Raw genomic sequence first — 24967 nt, 5'->3', positions numbered from 1 at the left:
CAAAAAGCAGCTCAATTAATAATTTTAAATCTGAGATCGATAGATTTTTGCCAGCCAAGGGATATGGAGCCAAGGTGGGTGGATGGAGTTAGAATACAGATCAGCCATGATCTCATTGAATGGTGGAACAGGCTCGAGGAGCTGAATGGCCGACTCCTGTTCCTATGTTCTGAAGGGCCACACGGCTGATCCCCAATATCAGCGGTTTGAGTTATGAGAAGGTTGGATAGACCAGGACATTTCAGCCTTGAAAGGAAGCAACAGATAGATGAGTTATAGAGATATATAAGATTGTTAAGGGTATAGAAAAAGTTAATCTGGAATATTATTTTAAATTAAACACGGAAGTAGAACTAAGGGACACACAGATTCAAACTAGAGAGGGGTATTTTTAGGACTGTTATCAGAGAATTCTTCGGAAATTTCTTTTCACACAGAGAATTTGTGAATAATCTTCCAGATGGAGTAACGGAGGCTATAACAATTGGAAGCTACAATAGGGGGACGTGAGGTTTGAATTAAAATGGGCCAAAGCACCTTCTCTTGCCCCAACTTGTGTGATTGCATGTGTCAGAAAATAAAATTGCTGGACTATAACTTGGTGTTGTAAAATTGTTTACAATTGTCAACCCCAGTCCATCACCGGCATCTCCACATCAGAAAAAATACACTTTGGACAGGTGCATGCGCAGTGCGGGCAGTAGGCAGGCTTCGGGAAGTTGTCACTAAAACTCGACATCAGAGGAGCAATAACTTCTCAGTCTGAAGTTAGCACAGTGCTGATCGCCTTTTCATTTTCATTCCAGCTACCTGGATGAGTAACACATATATTCTTACAGCGCTAATCAGTGTCGAGGTATTGCTTTTCTCTTTCTCTTCGCAATTTTCTTTCCTCTGGCTGTGTTAATAATCTCTGTCCGGACCGAAAGGAATTATCTCGGGAGTTTTGGTCACTTTTCAGGTAATTTTATATTCAGGACAAAATTTTTTTTTTTGGTTTTAGTTTCAAAAGCGACGTCTGATATTAAAATATACGTTTAATTGCCAGTGTTGAAATTTTCTAGGGCGTAGTCAGGATCGCTTAAAAAACAAGGGGTTGTTTTCGCAAGCGTAAATAACGTGTGAAGAAGTCAGGCTGCTTCTGGCCTCAAGTTGTCGGGTGGTTGGTTTCACTGAGTTGGATAAGATTCAAAATCCTGTACGGCGGAGGTTCTAAAAGTGATTTGTAAAAGTGGATGGTGTCTTCACAAATGTGTTTGTCCTTATTTTTGGTATAAAAGGAGAGACACGATCATTTTTCATGCATTTTAACATAAAAAGTAGGAGGAAAATCTTGGTGCAGCTTTAATTAGCCGAACGTCCTGTTTCTGCCGTTCTCTGCCCACACTAGAAAGCAAACCCGCGAGTCTAAGGAGTCCAGTGTTTGTTGTGGGCACGGGGAGGTAAAGAAGCGAAGGAGACTCGGAGAGAATTGGAAACTTTACAGTAAATTAACGTCTGCAAACATGTTTCTTCTTTCCACACTCCCCAAAGAGAAATGAGGGCTAGGGATATCGCTCTTCCATCGCCAGTGGGTGGTAAATCAAAAATAAATGGTAATGGTGGGGGTGAAAGGGAAGGACGGTACTACAGACTTTTCCCATTACTCAAAGCTGTGCCATCTGCACGAATGGGGGTGGTGGAGTAATCTTTTACTCTCAGTACATAGGAAAGTAACCTCTAAACAGTTTTGAACTACTTCTGTTTAAGTCTTTGAGAGCTCACAAGGCATCTTTTGCTTTTCCAAAATAATTGCAATGTAAATGTACAGTTGTACTTGTGGTTGTGTAAAATATTTTACATTTGTGAACTTGTAATATAGTGTACAATAAGCATGATTGAATTTAGTATTTATATGTTCTTGCCATTAGCATTTTTTGTAACTGGCTGCTATTTTGTAGTAGTACAGTCTATTTTGCAGCTTGGTCACACCTAATAGGGAGGTACAGGATCAGAACGGGGTTGGTGTGACCGATAGTGTACCGAGTAAGGAGAACCCAGGTGACACAGAGAACGAGGATCCGCAGAAACGGATCCTATCCAACAGGTACAATGTACTTGCTAACTGTGAGGAAAAGGACAGTCAGAATGCTGACCATAGCACCCTGGATCAGGAGGCCATCCAAAGGGAGGAGGAGGAGATGTGTGATGTGGTAGTTGTAGGGGATTCAATAATTAGGGGGACAGATAACATCCTTTGTTAGCAGGATTGAAATTCCCATATGGTGTGTTGCCTACCTGGTGCCGGCTTGAAAGGATATTGGACAGTATTCAGTTGTTGTATTCCATGTTGAGACCAACAACGTAGGCACGAGGTCCTATTCAGAGAGTACCAGGAACTGCGAACTAAATTTAAAAAAAACAGGACCTCAGGGGTTATAACCTCTAGATTATTACCTGAGCCACGTGCAAATTGGCGTAGGGATAAGTAGATTAGGGAACATGCGGCTGAAGGAGTGGTGTGGGAAAGAGGGGTTCCATTTCATGGGATACTGGGACAGGAAGGAACTGTGTCATTGGGATGGGCTCCAGCTGAACCGGGCTAGGCGGAAAGGATAAATAGGAGGGATCGCAAGGACTTTAAACTGGTAAAAGGGGGGAGAGCTAAGGTGGAAAAGATAGTATAAATAATAATTCTAAAACAAGCAAAAAGGAAGAGAGTAGAGCAATAATCAGAAATTATGCTTTAGGCACTACATGTAAAGGGAAAATTAAAAGATGTAAAGTAATTAATTCTAGAGAGAGAAATAGGAAATGTGTGAGAAAAACAACTTTAGAGCAGAAGGACAGGTTAGGGTGTGTGGCCCAAATAAGCATTGTTTATACAAATGCACGGAGTACAAGGAACAAATTGAACTAATTGCAGGCGCAAATTCAACTTAGAGGGTATGACATGGTAGCCATTACTGAGACATGGCTGCAAGATGGTCAGGACTGGGAACTGAACATACCAGGTTATAATGTCCACAGGAAGGATAGGGAAACTGGTAGAGGGGGAGAAGTAGCCTTAGTGATTAAGGATGAAATTACTTCAATGATGAGAGGATGTAACGAGAGGTAAGCAGGTAGACTTTATGGGTAGAATTAATAGAAAAAGGATTTAAGACTGTTGTGGGAGTTGTGAATAGGCCCCCTGGTGGCAGCTGTGAAGTGGCAGAATGTAAAAAAGGAAATTAGACAAACAAGGCAGAGTGGTTTTAATGGGGGATTTTAACTTTCATATAGATTGGGTTAAGCAGAAAAGCTCGTATCAGGAAGGTAGTGAATTTCTTGTGTGTTCAGGACAGCTTTCTGCAACAATATGCCCTAGGACGAACAAGGGGGCAGGCATATTAGATTTAACAATGAGTAATAAGCCAGATTTAGTTAATAGCCTAACGATGCGTGAACATTTATTTAATAGCGATCATAATATGACCGAGTTCAACGTTGTGTTTGAAAGGAACAAACCTGTATCAGTTACTAAGATTTTAAATTTAGATAAGGCTGACTTCAACGGGATGAGACAGAGACTGTCCACAGTAAGCTGGGCAAATCTGATGATGGGTAAAACGTCAGAAGATCAGTGGGAGGTGTTCAAAAAAGAATTTATTCTGGTACAGAACCAGTTTATATCCCTAAGGGGTAATAGCTGTACTTGCCAAAAAAAAAGCTATGGACGACAAGAGGTAAGGGACAACCATAAAACTGAAAGAAAAAGCATACAAAAATGCAAAAATTAGCATAGATCCTGGTGACTGGGAGAGATACAAAGAACAGCAATTGGTGACAAAACAAAGCTTTAAAAGGGGAGTATGAAAAGAAACTTGCAAGGGATATCAAAATCAACACTTTTTTTACAATTATATTAGGAAAAAGAGAGTTATTAATAGCAATGTGGGCCCTTTTAAAAACTGATGATGGTGAGATTGTAAATGAAAATAAGGAAATGGCGGACATGTTAAATAATTACTTTGTGTCAGTATTTACAATAGGGGAAGAGGATAGCATGCCGGACACACCAAGGAAACTAATTTTGAATCAGAAACGGGGCCTCACCATAATTAACATAAGCAAATTAACAATAATGATGAAAATAATGGCACTAAAGAGTGACCAATACCCAGGACCAGATGGTTTCCATCTCAGGGTTTTAAAGGGAGTAGGTGAGAACATTGCAGATACCCTAACTATATTCTTCCAAAGTTCTCTCAATTCAGGAACTAATCCTTTAGATTGGAAAATTGTGCATGTCACTGCTATTTAAGAAAGGCAGGAGAGGAAAACCAGGGAATTATGGACCAGTTAGCCTAATGTCTGTTGGGAAATTACTAGAGTCTATAATTAAGGATAGAGTGACTGAACACCTTGAAAATTTTCAGCTGATCACAGAAAGCCAGCATGCATTTGTAAAGGATACGTCATGCCTGACGAACCTGATTAAATTTTTTGAAGAGGTGACTAAAGTGATGGACAGGGGAATGTCTGTGTATGTTGTTTATATGGACTTCCAGAAGGCATTCAATAGTCCCTCAAAAGAGACTGTTAGCTAAAGTTGAAGCTCATGGAATTGAGGGCAAATTATTGATCTGGATAGGAAATTGTTTCCTGCCACTCAGCCAGACAGTAGAGATAATGGGCAGGTACTCAAATTATCAGGATGTGACTAGTGGTGACCCACAGGGATCGGTGTTGGGGCCTCAACTATTCTCTGTATTTATTAACTACTTAGATGACTGGATAGAGAGCCACATATCCAAGTTTTCTGATGATAGGCAGCTTTGTAAGTAGTGTAGATGGAATCATAAAATTACAGAGAGATGTTAATAGATTAAGTGAATGGGCAAAACTGTGGCAAAAGGATTTCATTGTAGGCAAGTGTGAGGTCATCCACTTTGGACCTAAAGAGTATTTTCTAAAATGGTGAAAAGCTCAAAACAGTGAAGGTGCAAAGAGACTCAGGGGATCCATTTACATAGATCATTAAAATGTCAAGGACAGGTACAGAATCAAAAAGGCCAATGGAATGTTGGCCTTTATATCTAGAGATCAAGAATACAAGGGGGGTAGAAGTTATACACCAGCTATACAAAGCCCTGGTTAGAACGCACCTGGAGTACTGTTCAGTTTTGGGCACTGCACCTTAGGAAGGATATATTGGCCTTGGAGGGCGTACAGTGTAGATTTACTAGAATGATGCCCGGACTTCAAGGGTTAAGTTACGAGGAGAGATTACACAAATTGGGTCCGCATCCCCTGGAATTTAGAAGATTAAGGGTTGATTTGATTGAAGTTTTCAAGATATTTTTTAGCCAGTACATAGCAAGCCCAGCAAGAGCGGGGTGGGGGTGCAGTTCTGGACTTAATTTTAAGGAATTAAGCTGAGCAGGTGGAGAGCATTTTGCTGGTAGTGATCATAATTCAATTAGATTTAGCATAGTTATGGAAAAGGACAAAGAACAGGAGTAAAAGTTCTCAATTGGGGAAAGGCCAATTTTATTAAGCTGATAAGTGATTTAGCAAAAGTGGACTGGAAACAGCTACTTGAAGGTAAATTAATATCAGAGCAGTGGGAGGCATTCAAGGGAGAAATAGTGAGGATTCAGAACAAATATGTTCCCACAAAGAAAAAGGGTGGGACTCCCAAATCGAGAGCCCCCTGGATGACGAGGAGCATACAAGGTAAGATAGGGCACAAAGGGAAAGTTTATGTCCGATACTGAGAGCTCAATACTGCAGAAAGCCTAGAGGAGTATCGAAAGTGCAGGGGTGAAATTAAAAAGGAAATTGGGAAAGCAAAGAGAGGGCATGAAAAAATACTGACAAGTAAAATCAAGGGAAACCCAAAGGTGTTTTATAAATACATAACTAAGGAAAGAGTAGGGCCTATTAGAAACCAAAAAGGTAACCTATGTGTGGAGACGAAAGATGTGGGTACGGTTTTTAATGAATATTTTGCCTCTGTCTTCAAAGAAGAGGGGGACGATGCAGAGATTATAGTTAAGGAGGAGGAGTGTGAAATATTGGATGGGATAAACATAGTGAGAGAGACAGTATTAAAGGGTTTAGCATCTTTGAAAGAAGATAAATCACCAGGCCAGGATGAAATGTATCCCAGGCTGTTAAGAGAACCAAGCGAAGAAATAGCGGAGGCTCTGACCATCATTTTCCAATCCTCCCTGGCTACAGGCATGGTGCTGGAGGATTGGAGGACTGCTAATGTTGTACCGTCGTTTAAAAAGGGCGAAAGAGATATAACCTTGGTGGTGGGCAAATTATTAGAATCAATTCTGATGGACAGCAAAAATTGTCATTTAGAAAGGCACGGGTTAATCAAGGACAGTCAGCATGGATTTGTTAAGGGAAGGCCGTGTCTGACTAACTTGATTGAATTTATTGAGGAGGTAACAAGGAGGGTCGATGAGGGTAACGCGTTTGACGTAGTCTATGTGGATTTTAACAAGGCTTTTGACAAGGTCCCACATGGCAGACTGGTCAAAAAAGTAAACGCCCATGGGATCCAAGGGAAAGTGGCTAGTTGGATTCAAAATTGGCTCATTGGCAGGAAGCAAAGGGGAATGGTCAATGGGTGGTGGTGTGATTGGAAGGCTAGAGGGCACAATTCTAAAAGGTGTGGAGGAACAGAGGGATCTGGGGGTGTATGTGCATAAATCATTGAAGGTGGCAGGGCAGGTTGAGAAAGTGGTTAAAAAAAGTATCCGGGTCCTGGGCTTTATAAATAGAAGCATAGAGTACAAAAGCAAGGAAGTCATGATGAACCTTTATAAAACACTAGTTCGGCCACAACTGGAATATTGTGTCCAGTTCTGAGCACCGCACTTTAGGAAAGATGTGAAGGCCTTAGAAAGGGCGCAGAGGAGATTTACTAGAATGATTCCAGGTATGAGGGACTTTAATTACGTGGATAGACTGGAGAAGCTGGGGTTTTTCTCCTTGGAACAGAGAAGGTTGTGAGGCGATTTGATGGAGGTGTTCAAAATCATGAAGGGTCACAAGAGTGGATAGAGAGAAGCTGTTCCCATTAGCGGAAGGGTCAAGAACCAGAGGACATAGATTTATGGTGACTGGCAAAAGAACCAAAGGGGACATGAGGAAAAACGTTTTTACACAGCGAGTGGTTAGGATTTGGAATGGACTGCTCGTGGGGGTGGTGGAGGCAGATTCAATCATAGCCTTCAAAAGGGAACTGGATAAGTACTTGAAACGAAAAAATGTGCAGGGATACGGGGATAGGGCGGGGCAGTGGGACTAGCTGGATTGCTCTTGCATAGAGCTGGCGCGAACTCGATGGGCTGAATGGCCTCCTTCCATGCTGTAACCTTCTATGATTCTAGAGAAGTGTGAGGTGATGCATTTGGGGCGGGCAAACAAGGCAAAGGAATACACAATAAATGGGAGGATACTGAGAGGTGTAGAGGAACAGAGAGACCTTGGAGTGCATGTCCACAGATCCCTGAAGGTAGCAGGACAGGTAGATAAGGTGGTTAAGAAGGCATAGGGGATACTTTCCTTTATTAGCCTAGGCATAGAATATGATAGCAGGGAGGTTATGCTAGAACTGTTTGAAACACTAGTTAGGCCACAGCATGAGTACTGCGTACAGTTCTGGTCACCACATTAAGGGAAAGATGTGATTGCACTAGAGAGGGTACAGAGGAGATTTACGAGGATGTTGCCAGGGCTGGAGAATTTTAGCCATGAGAAAAGATTGGATAGGCTGGGGTTGTTTTCACAACAGAGGAGGCTGAGGAGAGAGTTAATTGAGGTGTATAAAATTATGAGGGGCCTAGGTAGAAAGGATTGGGAGGACCTATTTCGCTTAGCAGAGGGGTCAGTGACCAGGGAGCATAGATTTAAAGTAATTGGTAGAAGGATTAGAGGGGAGCTCAAGAGAAATTTTTTCACATGGAGGGTGGTGGGGGGTCTGGAACTCACTGCCTGTGGTAGAGGCAGAAATCCTCAACACTTTCAGAAGTACTTGGGTGTGCAATTGAAGTGCTGTAACCTATATAGCTACGGATCAAGTGCTGGAAAGTGGGATTAAATTGGATAGCTCTTTTTCGGCCGGCATGGACTCGATGGGCCAAATGGCTTCCTTCTGTGCTGTAACTTTCTATGATTCCAAGATACTAAGGGGAACTGATAGTTTCTCTCTATCTACCCTATTTCCGCTGGTTTGGGGAGTCTAGGACGAGGGGTTTGGCCTATATGTGACTCCAGACCCAAAGCAATGTGGTTGATTGTTAATCACCCTCTGAAATGGCCCAGCAAGCCACTCGGTTGTAAAATCTTGCTACGACAAAGGCAAACCAAGCCCAGGCGACCCTGCAAAGTCCTCATCACTAACATCTGGGGACTTGTGCCAAAATTGGGAGAGCTGTCCCACAGACTAGTCAAGCAACAGCCTGACATAGCCATACTAACAGAATCATAACTTCCAGCCAACGTCCCAGACTTTTCCATCACAATCCCTGGGTATGTCCTGCCCCACCGGCAGGACAGACCCACCAGAGGTGGCGGTACAGTGATATAAAGTCAGGAGGGAGTGGCCCTGGGAGTCCTCAACATTGACTCCGGACCCCATGAAATCTCATGGCATCAGGTCAAACATGGGCAAGGAAACCTCTGCTGATTACCACCTACCACCCTCCCTCAGCTGATGAATCAGTCCTCCTCCATGTTGAGCACCACTTGGAGGAAGCGCTGAGGGTAGCAAGGGAACAGAATGTACTCTGGGTGGGGGACTTCAATGTCCATCACCAAGAGTGGCTCGGTAGCACCACTACTGACCGAGCTGGCCGAGTCCTGAAGGACATAGCTGCCAGACTGGGCCTGCGGCAGGTGGTGAGCGAACCAACACGAGGGAAAAACCTACTTGACCTTGTCCTCACCTATCTACCTGTCGCAGATGCATCTGTCCATGACAGTATTGGTAGGGGTGACCACTGCACAGTCCTCGCGGAGACGAAGTCCCGTCTTCGCACTGAGGATACCATCCAAGGTGTCGTGTGGCACTACCACTGTGCTAAATGGGATAGATTCAGAACAGATCTAGCAGCTCAAAACTGGGCATCCATGAGGCATTGTGGGCCATCAGCAACAGCAGCAGAATTGTATTCCAGCACAATCTGTAACCTCATGGCCCGGCATATTCCTCACGCTACCATTACCAACAAGCCAGGGGATCAACCCTGGTTCAATGAGGAGTGTAGAAGAGCATGCCAGGAGCAGCACCAGGCGTACCTAAAAATGAGGTGCCAACCTGGTGAAGCTACAACTCAGGACTACATGCATGCTAAACAGCAGAAGCAACATGCTATAGACAGAGCTAAGCGATTCCACAACCAACGGATCAGATCAAAGCTCTGCAGTCCTGCCACATCCTGTTGTGAATGGTGGTGGACAATTAAACAACTAACTGGAGGAGGAGGCTCTGTAAACATCCCCATCCTCAATGATGGCGGAGTCCAGCACGTGAGCGCAAAAGACAAGGCTGAAGAATTTGCAACCATCTTCAGCCAGAAGTGCCGAGTAGATGATCCATCTCGGCTTCTTCCTGATATCCCCACCACCACAGAAGCCAGTCTTCAGCCAATTCGATTCACTCCACGTGATATCAAGAAACGGCAGAGTGCACTGGATACGACAAAGGCTATGGGCCCTGACAACATCCTGGATGTAGTGCTGAAGACTTGTGCTCCAGAACTAGCTGCGCCTCTAGCCAAACTGTTCCAGTACAGCTACTGCCCCATCAGTCTACTCTCAATCATCAGCAAAGTGATGGAAGGTGTCGTCGACAGTGCTATCAAGCGGCACTTACTCACCAATAACCCGCTGACCGATGCTCAGTTTGGGTTCCGTCAGGACCAATCGGCTCCAGACCTCATTACAGCCTTGGTCCAAATGTGGACAAAAGAGCTGAATTCCAGAGGTGAGGTGTGAGTAACTGCCCTTGATATCAAGGCAGCATTTGACCGAGTGTGGCACCAAGGAGCTCTAGTAAAATTGAAGTCAGGGGGAAAAATCTCCAGTGGCTGGAGTCATACCTATCACAAAGGAAGATGGTAGTGATTGTTGGAGGCCAATCATCTCAGCCCCAGGACATTGCTGCAGGACTTCCTCAGGGCAGTGTCCTGGCCCATCTGCTTCATCAATGACCTTCCCTCTATCATAATGTCAGAAATGGTGATGTTCGCGGATGATTGCACAGTGTTCAGTTCCATTCGCAACCACTCGGATAATGAAGCAGTCCGTGCCCGCATGCAGCAAGACCTGGACAACATCCAGCCTTGGGCTGATATGTGGCAAATAACATTTGCACTAGACAAGTGCCAGGCAATGACCATCTCCAACAAGGGAGAGTCTAACCACCTCCCCTTGACATTCAACGGCATTACCATCGCCGAATCCCCCACCATCAACATCCTGGGGGTCATTGACCAGAAACTTAGCTGGACCAGCCACATAAATACTGTGGCTACACGAGCAGGTCAGAGGCTGAGTATTCTGTGGCGAGTGATTCGCCACCTGACTCCCCAAAGCCTTTCCACCATCAACAAGGCACAAGTCAGGAGTGTGATGGAATACTCTCCACTTGCCTGGATGAGAGCAGCTCCAACAACAATCAAGAAGCTCGACACCATCCAGGACAAAGCAACCCGCTTGATTGGCACCCCATCCACCACCCTAAACATCCACTCCCTCCACCACCAGCGCACAGTGGCTGCAGCGTGTACCATCCACAGGATGCACTGCAGCAACTCGCCAAGGCTTCTTCGACAGCACCTCCCAAACCCACGACCTCTATCTCCTAGAAGGACAAGGGCAGCAGGCACACGGGAACAACACCACTTTCACGTTCCCCTCCAAGTCACGCACCATCCCGACTTGGAAATATATCGCCGTTCCATCATCGTCGCTGGGTCAAAATCCTGGAACTCCCTACCTAACAGCACTGTGGGAGAACCTTCACCACACAGACTGCAGCAGTTGAAGAAGGCGGCTCACCACCACCTTCTCAAGGGCAATTAGGGATGGGCAATAAATGCTGGTCTTGCCAGCGAAGCCCACATCCCATGAACGAATTTTTTAAAAAATTGTATTTTTATGATTTCCCCCCCATTTTTTGGTGTATGATTTGCACAGTTATTGTAACTTTCCATTTTGTCTCTTGTCTGGTGAAGTTTGCCTGATTTGTTACTTGATATCCTGATTTTATTATTTTGTTTAATTTTATTCTATTTAGTTTAATTTCTGGTCTGCATTGATTTTCTTGGTGCATTATGGCTCTGGTATTTCAGTCCCCTTGTCGCCAGCTCCCAGCATTTTTTAAGAATGAGTGTTGTATTGATATGACCTTAATATGTTTGGGGAAGTGAGGAGCACATGATCAGCTCTGTCTAGGATGTGCTGCAGTGGAGCTGTGTATGCCTTATGTGGGGACTATGAGAACATGTCGGTCAGATTCCAGTGTGATGAGATAAATCAATCAGTTGCAGAGAAGTTGCTTGTGTATCAGGCTGGACTGAACAGACAATACCTGAAGTCTAGGTCCACATTGACTTGAGTATTTGATTTTTTTTATATCATTTTAGATTTTGCCCAAGTATTATTTAATATATATTATGGGTAGGCAGATCTAACAAATAAAATATGTCACTCTGATTCCAGTTGTTCCAGCATGTTGTTGGGTTCAAGCTATGGAAGTGGCCAAGAGTGTAGCACTTTTGACGGTGTAGTTTTGATCTTACCATCAATCCCTCACCATCTACTGTGTGTAGATGGAGGTAGTTTCTACAGTCTTGATCTTTCTTTCCCCCAGCTTTTTGTAGATGGAGGTAAAGAGCAGTGTTGTCGAGTGTATTAGCCACTAGCCACATGTGGCTAATTGGGAATCCAGATATGGCTAATTGCATTTCTGATTAGTAAATAAAAAACGAGTAATTGATACAGTCCTTGGGCATGTGATCTTAATACTCATTCTCACGTGGCATATGCATTTGTACTGTAACCGTTTTGTGGGTTTGATGGTAAAACGAAAAACAGTGTGAGAGGGTTTTATGATCATTGTGAAAGCTTTAATTCTTTGGTTACTGAATGGTGATAGTTGCTTGTTAAGTAAATATACATGTGAAGTACATTTAACTGCATTGTGAGAGCATATTAAGATGTTTTTACTAAAATTAGTGCATGTGGCTAAAACGGTGTTGCCGTAGCCACTCCTGTGGTTAGTCAGAAATTTCTATTGGGCAACACTGGTGTGGCGTGCTGCCCCTTATGTAGCCATTCGATATCCTCTGTGAAATTCATTCTTCATGCTTTCCTTACTGAAACCCAAGCTTCACTGCTTCTCCACCCCCCCGCCCCCCCCCACCCCCCCCCCCCCCCCAAATTTTCAACTTCTGATCAAAAGGTCAGATCATTGCTTATCATTCATTCTGATGTCTCAGCTGCTCCCCTTGGTTCACTTGAATCACCTGGCTTTGATCTGCGCTGGCTGAAAGTACTTCTCCCTCACCACTAAATTAATTTGCTGTTTCTGTTGTTGTTGTGAACTTTTTAACTTATTGTCATGCAGATTCCCATCAATTAGTAAAGCCCCCCCCCCTGCTGAAATCACCATTCTTAGTGACTTTAATGCTCGAGGGTCAGGAAATGTTCTGCTTTCCCTCTTCCACTAATCAGGTTGACACTATGCTGAATCCTTTACTATGCTGAGACCTCTACATAGGAACATGAGTAGGCCATTCAGCCCCTCGGGCCTGCTGTGCCACGCAATTAGATCATGGCTGATCTGTACCTCAACTCTATTTACCTGCCTTTGCCCCATACCCCTTGATACGCTTACCCTATAAAAATCTGTCAATTTCTGTCTTGAAAATGTTAGTTGACCCAGCATCCATAGCCTTTTGGGGGAGAGAATTCCAGATTTCCACTAGCCTTTTGAGTGGAAAAAGTGCTACCTGATTTCACTCCTGAATGGCCTGCTGAGGGACCCCCAAATAACTCCGCAATCAGCCTAAGCTTATTCTTAATCGACCTGGTCATTCAACAAATCCAGACCAGTGCTTCTCAAACTCCTCTGTGGGGTACTCCCTGCTTTGACACTGGGAGCTCCAGCAAATATTGACATAATTTAATGGACCCCTTGCCCAAACATACTAGTAAATCAACAAATACAGATCTGTTAACGTAGCATTGCCCTATTATTAAACAGGAATTCTTGCTACTGTATTTAGTATACTAGGTATGGTGCAAGCCATCTTGTGACTTCCTGGACTTTGGAAAGTGGAAAAATAAATGCACTGTTAGACCGGCTGCAAGTTTATTAAAAGTACCGGGTAAGTCAAAGCAAGAGACAATATAACAACTTGCACTATACTTTCACAGAACATTTCTTTATTGGGTTCCTGAATGTATATTCTAATATTTTATGAAGCTTTTATACACATAGGTGTACATTCATACATATATTTATAAATCTGTTACTCATTTTATGATTCACAGAACTTTTAACTCTCACTGTTTCCTCAGATACAAAACAACAAAAGACATGGCACTTTACTAATTCTATTGATACTCCTCTGGGCTAACATATGTATTCTAACTTTTATCCATGGGTGTTCATAATAGCCCATGGAATTCCACAAGAACTCCTCCATATAAGCTGTAATACTATAATACAAGACAAAATTGGTAAGCCGAACAAGGTTTTTCCATTTATCCTTCAGAATTGAAGCTTTCTGGCTATAGAACTCTCATTCAAAGTGGACTTCAAAAGGTGTTAATGTCCTTTGCCCTCTGAAACTTATCTGAGTCTCAACACCTTCTTTTACTTTTGAAGATCAGGCTGAAACAAAGGAAATCAGAGAGGTTTTACACAAATACAACAGTCACTCATAAAAGGTTCAAAAACATCAGTCTGGTTTCCCAGCATGACTATCTGCAGCCAATCTAGGCGACTAGCTGACAATCAGCCAGATTGACCAGACTGCTATCTTTGCAGATGGGTATCATGAAGTAATTCTGGTAGATCAATGCTGATGGCTTTGGCATTTAAAAAAAAATAACAAATCAAGGCCAACTGAGGTGATGGCAGCTATATGCATCTGCCATTTGCAGTTTTCATCACAAAGTAATTCGTAGCCACACTTACAGAATGTGGTTCTAACTCAACCCAGAGACCACAAGCCTGCAGTAACATTTAAAATGACCCGCCACACCATATAACTAGAATTTTTTTTGTTAGAACATGCAGATTATGGAACAATATGATAGAAGTATTTAAAATTATGAAAGGATGGGACAGGGTAGGTAGAAGCAGAATGTTCCCAGTAGTTGAGGGGTCTAGAACAAGGTGTCATGTATACAAGACTAAATGTAAGAGATTTAGAACAGAGAGCAAGAGAAACTTATTGATACAGAGAATAGTGAGGCTCTGAAAATCACTTCCAGGGTTAGTGATTGAGGAACACACTATGTCATGGATAGGTGGATGAAGTGAAATGTGATTAGGATCCTTTGCTCATGTGAAGAGTAAACACTGACACAGACTGGCTGGGCTGGATTGCTTGTTTCTGTGTTGTAACAGCTGTGCATTTATACATATATATATATATATATATATATATATATATACACACACACGCCTTCTAGATCTTGGAACTCCCTCCCAGTGTTCACAAATGGCTAGTTGGCGTTCCCAGTGCTCCCAGCAATCCCAGTGCTCCCAGACCTTGAGACCTCCCTCTTCAATGCCACTAGGTCCCAGGATCCTTCTCCCAGCGATTCCCAGATGCCAGGACCTGATCCCATGTTCCTAGAACCTCAATCTTCAGTGTTCCTAGAACCCAGGGACTTACCTCCCAGTGCTCCCAGATCCTGACATCTCCTCTCAAAATATTGTTAGACCCTGAGACTACTGTCAGATCCTGAGCCCCCTTTCAGGTGCTCCCAGGGCTACTCCCAATGCTGACAAGTCAATTTTTCTTGTAATACTACTTGCATAACATATTTGCTCTTATGAAACCTTCGACTCATCATGCGCAATGACATGGGAGATGTGCTAGTACTTTATGATTTGTCATGTGATATTCCCCAATCGTTATGGATTGCTTGTAAGGAATATAATGCTTTGACTGTATCTAATGAGTGCACTAAGGCTGTTTTTTGCTTGTTACCTGACACATGAGCAATATTCAATAGTAAGCAAAATACTGTAGATGCAGTATCTGGATATCTGAAAACAGAATCAGAAAAAGCTGGCAACAGAAGCAAGTCAGTTAACATTTCAGGTCTAAGACCCTTCCTAAGGACTGTTTGTTTTCAATGTTCAAAAGTGTCTGCCTTTGAGTGCTTCTCACCAGTAAATCCAGTGGTTCTGCTTTCGGAGCAAATGTTGAGGCAGCGCACAAGAATTTTAGTTTGGATTATTGTGTTGCGGTTTAATGAGATTGGTTTGTAGGAAGCACATTACACACGGACTTAGGCCTTCCCATGAATTATCTGGGGTTCTTAATACTTCAGGGACGATGTCCATTTCCATTATGTGGTGCCGTACTTCTAAGAGGAATAGGCCTAGCTTAAGGGCAAATCTTTGGGGAAAAGCTGCATGGTACTTTTTGAGTAAGGTGTTTTCTTGATTCTAATGTTTCTATTTCTTCTGCTCATATCTGTGCCATGGATAACGTTTTGAGGGGATTAACTATATCCTCTAAATCATGTTTGATAAGTAGATGGCATAGAGCAGGACCAATATGATTCATTGTTTCTTCCACTCATTCAGACCTAAATATGTATCTCAACACACAGCAAAATAAATTATAGTTGGATTCATTTTTGAAGAAAGAGATGGGGGATAGGTTTTTTGGGCCTAACTTCTTTATGTTACAATAAATATGTGAGGGGAAAGCCCAGAATTATTGACACTTACTCACAAATGAAATGAATATGAGGAGCTCAATTTTTTTTTTGCCTCTAAATTGAGGTTATCCTCCTATGCTGCCGTAGCCATTTTGTAGCAGCCAAGTGGGATTGCCTCTCCTGCCCCAACCCCACCACACTTTCCTCTCCTGACCACTCCATTACCTCTCCTTGGTCCAGTGCTTGCTGATATTGTAAATTCTTCCTTTTCCACATGTGTTTAAAACTGCTGTCATCATCCCCTGCTTTACATAGTCCAACTCTGTGATCCCTCTGTTCTCTTCAATTATTGCCCCATCTCAATTTTCTCTTTGGTCCTTGACTTGTCATTTCCACCTAGCATTGTGCATCTGTTTCCTACTGTTCCCCTTTCCTACCTGTTCCTCTTTGAAGGTTCCATCCTTGGCCCACTCCTATTCCTTGCTGACATGCTGCCCCGTGGTGTTATTGACTTTCATATAAACACGTGGCCCACTATGGACTTGAGCACATAATCTAGGTTGATACTTTAGTACAGATCCCGTGAGCTTGCTCAGGTGGAAGTGAAAGATCCTGCAGCATTATTCAGAAACGAGCAGGAAGTTCTCCTGGTGTCCTGGTCAACATTCTTCCCTCAACCTATAGCATTATAAACAGATTATCCAATCATTCATTCATTTTCTATCTTTGGGGCTTTGCTGTGTGTAGATTGGCTGCCCTGTTTGTCTAACAACAGCACAACTACTTTCATTAGTATAGCGCCTTTAATGTAGTAAAACATCCCAAGGCGCTTCATCAAATTGGAGGAGTTCATAGATCTCGGAGGGTTGTCGGGCTGGAGGAGGTTACAGAGGTAGGGAGGAGCAAGGCCATGGAGGGGTTAGAACACAACAATGAGAATTTAAAATTCGAGGCATTGCCAGACCGGGAGTCAATGTAGGTCAGTGAACACAGGGGTAATGGGTGAATGGGACTTGGTGCGAGTTAGGATATGGGCTGTTTTGGATGAGCTGCAGTTTACGGAGGGTAAAATATGGGAGGCTGGCCAGGAGAGCATGGAAATAGTCGAGTCTGGAGGTAACAAAAGCATGGATGAGGGTTTCATCAGCAGTTGGTCTGAGGCAGGGGTGGTAACAGGCGATATTACGGAGGTGGAATATTATGGAGATGATAAAGGATATGGGGTCGGAAGCTCAGTTAAGGAAAACTGTAAAACTATTCTGATTTTTCGGTTGCTAATAACAGTGACCGTACTTCAAAAGTAATCCATTAGTTGTAAAGTGCTTTGGGATACCCCGGGAACATAATATGGTGCAATATAACTGCAGATTCTTATTTCCTTTACATCGGTGACACCTAGCTTTAGATCCAACTGTCCAACTACTTATCCGATATCAAGTTGTGGATGAGCCAGTACTTTCTCCAGGGGAACCCTGGGCACCGCACTTCAGGAAAGATGTGAAGGCCTTAGAAAGGGTGCAGAAGTGATTTACTCAAATAATTCCAGGGATGAGGGACTTTAGTTAGGTGGATAGACTGGAGAATCTGTGGTTGCTCTCCGGGGGTGGTGCCAGAGGACTGGAGGATTGCAAATGTGCAATTGCACCCTTATGAAAAAAAGGTGTAAGGATAAACCCAGCAACTTCAGGCCAGCCAGTTTAACCTCAGTGGTGGGGAGACTTTTAGAATCGATAATCCGGGGCAGAATTAACAGTCACATGGACGAGGGTGGATTAATTAGGGACAGCCAGCACAGATTTATTAAAGGCAGATTATGTATAACTAACTTGATTTTTTTTTGATAAGGTAACAGAGAGGGTAGACGAGGACCAGGCAGTTGATTTAGTATGTATGGACTTCCAAAAGGCGTTTGATAAAGGCCGCACAGTAGGTTTATCATCAAGATTGCGACCCTTGGAATAAAGGGGCCAGTGGCAACATGGTTACAGAATTGACTAAGGGACAGGAAACAGAGAGTAGCGGTGAATGGTTGTTTTTTGGACTGGAGGGAGGTGTACAGTGGTGTTCTCCAGGGGTCAGTGCTGAGACCACTGCTTTTCTTGATATACATTAATGACTTGGACTTGGGTGTACTGGGCACAATTTCAAAATTTGCAGATGACACAAAACTTGGAAGGGTAGTAAACAGCGAGGAGGATAGTGATAGACTTCAAGAGGATATAGACATGCTGGTGGCATGGGCGGACATGTGGCAGATTAAATTTAACACAGAAAAATGCGAAGTGATACATTTCGGTAGGAAGAACAAGGCGAGGCAATATAAACTAGAGGGCACAGTTCTAAAAGGGGTACAGGAACAGAGATATCTGGGGGTGTATGTGCACAAATTGTTGAAGGTGGCAGGACAGATTGAGAAAGCCATTTTTTAAAAAAAAAGCATACGGGATCCTGGGCTTTATAAATAGAGGCATAGAGTTCAAAAGTACGGAAGTCATAATGAACTTTTATACAACACTGGTTCGGCCACAACTGGAGTGTCCAGTTCTGGGCACCGCACTTCAGGAAAGATGTGAAGGTCTTAGAAAGGGTGCAGAAGAGATTTACTAGAATGATTCCAGGGATGAGGGATTTTAGTAACGTGGATAGACTAGAGAAGCTGGGATTGTTCTCCTTGGAACAGAGGTGGTTGCGAGGAGATTTGATAGAGGTATTCAGAATCATGAGTCTAGACAGAATAGATAGAGAGAAAATGTTCCCATTGGCGGAAGGGTCAAGAACCAGAGAACATAGATTGAAGATGATTGGCAAAAGAACCAAAGGTGACGTGAGGAAAATGTTTTTTACACAGTGAGTGGTTAGGATCTTGAATGTACTGCCCGAGGGGGTGGTGGAGGCAGATTTAATCATGGCCTTTAAAAGGGAACTGGATAAATACTTGAAAGGAAAAAAGTTGCAGGGCTCCGGGGAAAGGTTGGGGAAGTGGGACTAGCAGGATTGCTCTCGCATAGAGCCGGCATGGACTCGATGGGCCGAATGGCCTCCTTCCGTGCAGTAACCTTTCTGTGATTCTATTGGCAGGACCGAAGCCATCATATTTGGCTTCCAGGCATTGCTTCCTAGCTACTGATTCCATCCCTCTCCCTGATTGCTCACTCAGATTAAAACTGATGGTGTGCCACCTCTGTGTTCATTTCTCCCTCCCCACATCCACCTCCTCCCTTAAGTGCCTTGGGATGTTGTGCTATGTTAAAGCACTAAATATGTGAAAATTATTATTACTGTTATTCCATTTAATATTTTGCTTATTCAACTGGAAGAGTTAACTTTTTAGTATTAATGCAGATTCTAATTATAAGAACATAAGAGCATAAGAAATAGGAGCAGGAGTAGGCCAATCGGCCCCTCGAGCCTGCTCCGCCATTCAATAAGATCATGGCTGATCTGATCCTAACCTCAAATCTAAATTCATCTCCAATTTCCTGCCCGCCCCCCGTAACCCCTAATTCCCTTTACTTCTAGGAAACTGTCTATTTCTGTTTTAAATTTATTCAATGATGTAGCTTCCACAGCTTCCTGGGGCAGCAAATTCCACAGACCTACCACCCTCTGAGTGAAGAAGTTTCTCCTCATCTCAGTTTTGAAAGAGCAGCCCCTTATTCTAAGATTATGCCCCCTAGTTCTAGTTTCACCCATCCTTGGGAACATCCTTACCGCATCCACCCGATCAAGCCCCTTCACAATCTTATATGTTTCAATAAGATCGCCTCTCATTCTTCTGAACTCCAATGAGTAGAGTCCCAATCTACTCAACCTCTCCTCATATGTCCGCCCCCTCATCCCCGGGATTAACCGAGTGAACCTTCTTTGTACTGCCTCGAGAGCAAGTATGTCTTTTCTTAAGTATGCACACCAAAACTGTATGCAGTATTCCAGGTGCGGTCTCACCAATACCTTATATAACTGCAGCAATACCTCCCTGTTTTTATATTCTATCCCCCTAGCAATAAAAGCCAACATTCCGTTGGCCTTCTTGATCACCTGCTGCACCTGCATACTAACTTTTTGATTTTCTTGCACTAGGACCCCCAGATCCCTTTGTACTGCAGTACTTTCCAGTTTCTCGCCATTAAGATAATAACTTGCTCTCTGATTTTTCCTGCCAAACTGCATAACCTCACATTTTCCAATATTGTATTGCATTTGCCAAATCTCCGCCCACTCACCCAGCCTGTCTATATCCCCTTAGAAGCACAAGAGCTATCCAATTATAAGTGCATAGTATAGTGTGTCCTGTGAGCTGCTTCTCTTTTCTTTCCCTGGGAAACGGAATACTATCGGGGAAAATACCCTCTGTGAGGAAAGAAGTATTCAATCATTTGGCAGTGATTTAAGAATAGTTCAATGAGCTGGTGTGAGCTATTAGCTCTGTGACTTCATGTAGAAATTGAAAAATTGGAATAGTTTTAGTTTTCCTCAATCACTATACAGAAAGAAACAGTGCCCTTGCTGTTTCAGTTCTGTTCAAGTAGTGCAGCACCATAGTATAGCAAGTTGATAGTAACCTGAGATGGAGAATTAGTTCAGATATTGATGTTCTCACACCATGTGATACATTTTGTTACACTGGAATGTGATGATTGAGATATAGTAATGTTTCTGAGCACCTGTTGTGTAAATTTGTATCATCCTATTGTAACATAGATTGTGTTGTAAACAAAACAGAAGTTCCATTTGTGTAAAGAGAAAGCATTGTGAGTGCAAGAACCATAGGTAAAAGTACAGCTACAATATTAGTGTGCTGCTCATACAATCAGTGGTTAGTTAAGCAAAATGCATTAATGTAAAGTTTTATCATTTATCAATTAAGCAAAAGCTTATTTTAACTGTTTGCGGTACACGAAGGAAAGAAATGCTGATTACTCAGTCATGTTTGGCTACTCAGATCTGCCATTAACTAGAATCATAGAATGATGCAGCACAGAAGGAAGCCATTCGGCCCATTGTGCCTGTGCTGGCTCTTTGAAAGAGCTATCCAATTAGTCCCATTTCCCTGCTCTTTCCCCATAGCCGTGTAAATTTTTCCCTTTCAAGTATTTATCCAATTCCTTTTTGGAAGTTATTATTGAATCTGCTTCCACCACCCTTTCAGGCAGTGAATTCTAGATCATAACAACTCGCTGCGTAATTTTTTTTCCCTTGTCGCTACTGGTTCTTTTGGCAAGTACCTTAAATCTGTGCCCTATAGTTACTGATCCTTTTGTCACTGGAAACAATTTCTCCTTCTTTACTCTATCAAAACCCTTCATGATTTTGAACACCTCTATCAAATCTCCCCTTAACCTTCTCTGCTCTAAGGAGAACAACCCCAAATTCTTTAGTCTGTCCATGTAATTGAAGTCTTTCATTCCTGGTACCATTCTAGTAAATCTCTGCACCCCCTCTAAGGCCTTGACATCCTTCCTAAAGTGTAGTGCCCAGAATTGGACACAATACTCCAGCTGGGGTTTAACCTGTGTTTTATAAATGTTTAGCATAACCTCTTTGCTTCTGTACTCTATGCCTCTATTTATAAAGCCAAGGATCCCGCATGCCTTTTTACCAGCCTTCTCAACTTGTCCTGCCACCTTCACAGACCTGTGTACATACATCCCCAGGTCTCTCTGTTCCTGCACCCCTTTAAAATTGTACCATTTAGTTTGTATTGCCTCTCCTCATTCTTCCTACCAAAATGAATCACTTCACACTTCTCTGCATTAAATTTCATCTGCCATGTGTCTATTATCCTTGGAGTGAACAATACTGGTCCTTACAGCCTGTAACAAGTTCCAGTGACTGACTTGTAGTATGTTAAAATCTGATGAATCCAGTTTATTGTAAAAAAAGCGCACTGATGTACACAATAGGTGACTCTAACTAGTTGTAACTGGTTCAGTGTAGTGCTTGTATGGAGGGTGAAGGTAACTAAGGATCATTGGCAAAATACCTATGTACGTCTCACTCTTTTAAAGATATGCATAAATGTACAACAGTTATGAATTGGGCCATCTAACCTTACTTGTGACAGACATGAAGCATTTTTATCTATGCTAGAATATATATTGAATTTTTTAATTCATTCTTGGAATGTGGGCAACATTGTATTTGTACTTATTGCCCATCTGTTGATATCCACGTAGTGTTAGACTGGAGTCGCAAGTAGGCTGAGACCAGGTAGGGATGGCAGATTCCTGAAGGGTATTAGTGAACTAGTTGGGTTTTTATAGCTAGACCATAAATGATCAGATTTCTTGAATCCAAATTCAGAATTTGCTATGGTGGGATTTGAACTGATGACCTCTCTAGTCCATTACTAGAACCACTAAGCTACCATACACTGGGGACAGCACACAGGATTAAATTTGGTTACCGTTGGCTGTTTCTGTAGGCTACATAGAATACAAATTCCCAAATTGGCTGATATATACACTAAGGCACACCTTAGTTCAGGAAGTCCTTAATATGCATGGACCAGTGTAACAGATCAAAGGGTCAAGCTATTCAATCCAAATCTCAGCATTGTGTGGGGCAGTTTACAGAATGTTTTGCAGCTCTATTAGTGGGAAAATGTCATTTTGAATCTTGTGAACATGGCTAACAATAACAACAACTTGCATTTTTATAGCACCTCGAACATAGAAAAACACACCCCAAGTCGCTTCACAGAGGTGTAAGGAAAAAATGAACGCCAAGCCATAAAAGGAGATATTTGAAGGGATGACCAAAAGTTTGGTCAAAAAAGTAGGTTTTAAGGAGGGTCCTAAAGGAGGAGAGGGAGGTGGAGAGGCAGAGGGGTTTAGGGAGGGAATTGCAAGAGTGGGTCCTAGGCGGCTGAAGGTATGTCCGCCAATGGTGGAGCAAAGAGAGGTGAGAGTCCGAAGAACAGAGAGTTCGGCGGGCATTGTGGGGCTGAAGGAGCTTACAGATGTAGGAAAACTCAGCTCAGGATTGAATAGGTCACTGAGGTTGTGAGCAGTCTGGTTCTGTTGGAGACAGTGGACAGGGAGGGGGGATGGAATTTGTAACAAGAGTATGGAGTTTGTGGCAGGCACCAAAGGTGATGGCTTCGGTCTTACCAATATTTAGCTGGAGAGCTGATTTGGTGATAGGGGCCACATCACCACCTAATCTAGTTGAGATGCAGTTTTTAATGCCTCTTTGTTTTGGGATTTCTTCAAAGGAACTTGGAGCCACATCTTGCATGGCATTATAAGAAGACAGTAGTCGGTCTGAAGCCAACAGCGATAGACCCAGTTGGAAAATTGCGTGGCGTGGGTTGCCACGTAAGAAGTAAGTGTCCTTGCTTCAAGGTTCAATTTAATGTTGAGGGTTAATGCAGGTGAAACAAATGTGTTTTTGACATTTCAATGAGAATTGTAAGGTTTGTAATTACTGTAATTAATACGGTTTCTGCTGAGTATTATTCATTTTGTGGTTTAATGTTCAAAAATTTGTTCAGTGTTTTGTAGTGTATATTCTTCCGCCTCCTGAAGACGAGTAAAAGGAGTACAGTGATGAGTTCTTTATTTGACCCCTGGGTCTTACTATATTTATCTAGATATTGGGTATGTAATGACACTCTCTCTAGTTTGTAGGGGAAACAAGGCTATTGACATTGAACCATGGAAATATATACTGTTTAAAAACAAAACAAACACAACTTCTGTGCTCACCATGAAAGGCAGCTTTATTAAGGCTCCTATAAACCTAATGTGTGCAATGATTATGATGTAACGTGCCTCAGGGCTAATGGAGTACACTTTTACTGCTAATAATATGGGAAGTCCACCGTATAGAAGGAAGAACTTTATATAGTGTGTTTTGATGTCCCAAAGAACTTCACAGCCAACAAATTATCTTTGACGTGTAATCATTGTTGTTGTGAAGGCAAATATGGCAGCCAAATGGCACACAGAAAGATCCCATGAACAACAAATGACATGAATGACTAGCTAATCTGTTGGTGGTGAGGGATGAATATTGGCCAGGATACGGGAGAACCCCTGCTGCTTTTCAGATAGTGCCCTGGGGTCTTTTACATCCACCTACACAGGCTGATGGGACGTTGGATTAATGTCTCATCTGAAGACACCACCTGCGACAATGGAGCACTCCTGAACTCTGATAGGCGGAACACACCATACTGACAGACCAGGGCCCATTTACACCCTGTTAACGGTGGCGATGAGGCTGGCTCCATTTCGAAAGGGGCCTTCCAACAGGTGTCCAAAGCACTCGCCTGTAATAGGCCCGTTTGTAGGCCCCCGGAGGAGCCTACGAAAGCACCCTGCAACTTATCTTACTGGCGACCACCTCGGCCTGAACTTGAGGCCTCAATCTGGTGAGCTGCATCGGGGCACCTGTTACGTGCACCGCACAGTCCTCATGGAGATGAAGTCCCGTCTTCGCTCTGAGGATCCCATCCAACGTGTTGTGTGGCACTACCACTGTGCTAAATGGGATAGATTCAGAACAGATCTAGCAGCTCAAAACTGGGCATCCGTGAGGCATTGTGGGCCATCCGCAGCAGCAGAATTGTATTCCAGCACAATCTGTAACCTCATGGCCCGGCATATTCCTCACTCTACCATTACCAACAAGCCAGGGGATCAACCCTGGTTCAATGAGGAGTGTAGAAGAGCATGCCAGGAGCAGCACCAGGCGTACCTAAAAATGAGGTGCCAACCTGGTGAAGCTACAACTCAGGACTACATGTATGCTAAACAACGAAAGCATCATGCTATAGACAGAGCTAAGCGATTCCACAACCAACGAATCAGATCAAAGCTCTGCAGTCCTGCCACATCCAGTCGTGAATGGTGGTGGACAATTAAACAATTAACGGGAGGAGGAGGCTCTGTAAACATCCCCATCCTCAATGATGGCGGAGTCCAGCACGTCAGTGCGAAAGACGAGGCTGAAACGTTTGCAACCATCTTCAGCCAGAAGTGCCGAGTGGATGATCCATCTCGGCCGCCTCCCGATATCCCCACTATCACAGAAGCCAGTCTTCAGCCAATTCGATTCACTC

General features: G+C 43.1%; 1 protein-coding gene across 2 annotated transcripts in view; it reads left to right on the top strand.

Annotated features, from left to right (window-relative positions):
- Positions 1-711: 711 nt before the first annotated feature.
- LOC137313360 (copine-3-like) overlaps positions 712-24967 on the top strand; it is a 77082-nt gene continuing 52826 nt past the window's right edge. The window contains exons 1-2 of one of the 2 annotated variants that reach the window (XM_067979496.1): positions 712-856; positions 23117-23226. The gene's annotated coding sequence lies outside the window, so the exon portion shown is untranslated. Of the gene's footprint in view, positions 962-23116; positions 23227-24967 lie in introns of both variants that reach the window. The other variant, XM_067979488.1, reaches the window with a different exon arrangement.

This window comes from Heptranchias perlo, chromosome 3 (assembly GCF_035084215.1).
Source record: "Heptranchias perlo isolate sHepPer1 chromosome 3, sHepPer1.hap1, whole genome shotgun sequence".
Lineage (NCBI taxonomy): Eukaryota > Metazoa > Chordata > Chondrichthyes > Hexanchiformes > Hexanchidae > Heptranchias > Heptranchias perlo.
Note: the sequence above shows the minus strand (reverse complement) of the source record. Positions and strands in the feature narration are given on the sequence as shown.